This window comes from Rhea pennata, chromosome 1 (genome assembly GCF_028389875.1).
Source record: "Rhea pennata isolate bPtePen1 chromosome 1, bPtePen1.pri, whole genome shotgun sequence".
NCBI classification, from domain to species: Eukaryota; Metazoa; Chordata; class Aves; order Rheiformes; family Rheidae; genus Rhea; species Rhea pennata.
The window spans coordinates 27,796,517-27,799,672 of record NC_084663.1 but is presented as its reverse complement, the minus strand read 5'-3'; positions in this window follow the sequence as shown (position 1 = coordinate 27,799,672).

Genomic DNA, 3,156 nt, shown 5'->3' with positions numbered 1-3,156 from the left:
CATTACAGTATCTAAGTGCAACCAAAATTGTAAAACCAGCAAGACAATCTGATAGATTTTTCACTCTCCACAGTTTATGTCCCCAAGAGTGTATATGGTAGAATTATTAGCTTTTTCTCATCTTCTCTCTGTTGGCTCCAAGAATGTTAATGTGGGAAAGTTAATGCTGGGGTGTGTCTTGCTTTTTTTTTCTCCCCAAAATAGTAAGATTTTCAAAAAGGTATTCAGTATTTCCAAGTCACTTATGAGAAAGTCCAGTTCTGTGTCCTGGCACATGCCAGTGCTGAGTATCTGCAACCTCAGAACTTCAGAAACCTTAAGGGGAAGAGCTATACAAGATCACATCTACAGAATACAAAATTGTTTCTGCAGTCACCACATCCAGACTAATGCAAGCTATAGAAAGCACAGAAAAGAATTAGAATCTGAAATTTGATTTTTTACTGATCCAGCGCTCATAGGAAGTACATTGCAGCAACTATCTGCTGGTGTGTAAAACAGAAGTCTTATAATAGTCTCTGCATTTTAGACTACAAATATTAATTTGTAGATTTCATAGACAGAAAGGCTATTAAAAGTTTACTATGTTTTGTCACTTTAGTATGACATCTTTTTATAAACTCAAAAGATGTACAAATCACAAGCAAAGTATCTCCAACTCAAGAGTTTCAAGAAAATTACAAATGAATTAAATTATAATTAAGTCAGTAGTGTCACAACTTAATAAAAAATGTCTTCATTAAAACAGTACTATTACATTAAAAGAGTATTATTTCCAGGTAAATAAGAATAAGCAAAATACAAGAACTACAATACCTTCCTTCCTCTTCTAAACATAGTCAAAGGTTATCCAGCAAGTCTTTGCAATGGCAAAGCCTACTGGCATGTTTCATTATTACATAAAACACTCATGCCTGTTCAGTGAATGAACTGTAAAATAGGTATAATATCCTGACTGATCTCCTTTGATCTCAGTCTGAGAGGAAGTTGTGCACGTAAATGGTATTCAGGCTATATTGGTCTCAGGTATACCAGCATTTCAAGCACTCTGAAACATCTCCTTGTTTTTCACACCCAAAGCCAACACAAAGGAACAATTTAACCAAACAGAATACAAACAAAACAATGATAAACAAAACATAAAAAAACCACAACAAACAGCCCTTATGCACCTTTCTTCTGAACAGAAACACAATGAGCACATCAGTGGCACCTGCTGGTCTATGTTCTGTTATTTCTTCTAATGTTATGACTTGAGACCATCCTCTCGTTTTTCTTGTTGAACTTCTTCATTAAGGATGTGTACAGACTCATTGGTCAGAGCAGCTGGCCCATGCCATCCACCATGATGCAGTTACTAGAGTTCCAGTGGAAAAGTCGATCAGAAGTTTGCTTTTACTTCAAAAAGCTCCAAAAGCTACAATGATAGGAGAGTACAAACAGATCTAGTCCCATTTTCTTGTTGCTGCAATTATCTACAAACAAGTGATAATAACAACAACAACAAAAGTTAAACACTGAAATAAAGATATATTTAGCCTCTGGGGAAGAAACAAAATAACCTAAGGCTTACTTAAGAAAAATTGGTATTCATGGAGAAAGAATATCAGTTATTTCAGATTAGTAGCAGAATAATCTATCATATTGTCCATGACAACTATAGGGTACGTATAAGGTCTGCTCAGATGTGCCTTCCAAAGATCAAAAGAAATATGAGAGAAGAAAATGTATAGGAAAGTATTCAATCAAATGTATTAAAAGAAAATATTAGGCCTAAATCTTGCAAATGCTTACTTTTTGTGACATTTTATATCACCAGCCATAACCTAATATTGATCACAGACACCAAAATTTGAAGATTGGGATTAAAGTCTAAATTCTTTCACAATGTTTATCCCATACTTCATCATCTTGCCTATGAGGATGTTATGGGAGACAGTATCAAAAGCCTTATTTAAGTCAAGGCAGACCACATCCACTGCTCTCCTCTCACCTAACCTGCCAGTCATTCCATCATAAAAGACTACCAGGTTGGTTAAGCATGATTGCCCCTTTGCAAAACCATGCTCACTATTCCCAGCCACCTTCTTGCTTGAAAATGGTATCTAGGATTAGCTGCTCCATCACCTTTCCAGGGAGCGCAGTGAGGTTGACCGGCCTGTAGTTCCCTGGGTATTGCTTCTTGCCCTTTTTGAAATTACTGCCACACTGCCTGCATCAACCACACCACCCAGCCAGACCTCCACATCACCTGACCTGAGCATTACAGAGTCTCCCAACCACCAGTCTCCCAAGCTGCTATGCCACCCTGCTCAACCATCACGCTACCTGCCTCAACTGCCACACTGTCCACCAGATCCACCACACCGCCACCTGAGACACCACTGGGGCTGCCACCACCCACAGGGCAGCCCTGCTCTCCACTGCCTCCTTTGCAAATGGGACAACTGATGCTCCTGTGTCACCTCATGCCATCTTGACACAGCTCAAAAGCACAGCCTTAGCATGCAGAAATTTTAAAAGTTTGTTAAAAATACTTATGCTCAGTCTTTCTCAGCCAGACCCCAGTGCAACCCAAGTACAAGGAGGCCTCCTCAGCTGCCAGCAGCAGTGCGGGAGGCTGGGGGCCAGGCATGAGGCACCCTGCTGTCACTGGGGAGTCACTAAGCACGTGGGAACGAACTTTCAGCTAGGGAATGACCACCCGACTCTTGCCGCCCCCCCGCCAATAAATCAGTAGACTCCAGACATTTCTTTTCCCCTGCTCTGGGAGGCACCACGTCTTCCCAACGCCTATACTCGAAGATAAACTGCTGCGCCAGCAAATGCCTTCTCCATGACCTTATCATCCTGCAAGGCATGACTCCAACAAAAGCCCTGCCTGCAGGCGGGCCCTGCGCCGCGCCGCTCCGCTCCGCTCCGCGCTGCTCCCCGCCGCGCGCGGCTGCCCGGGGCGCTGGGGCGCTGGGGCGGCGGGCGGCGGCGGCAGCGCGGGGCGGCGCGGCGCGGCGGCTGATTGGCTGGCAGCCGGCGGCGGCCGGGCGGGGATTGGCTGCCGCGCTGCCTTTGTTCGGCTCAGCCACTGCCGCAGGGCAGCGGAAGTTTGAGCGCGGCGGCAGGAGGGTGCGAGGGGCGGCGGCGGCGGCGGCGGCGGCG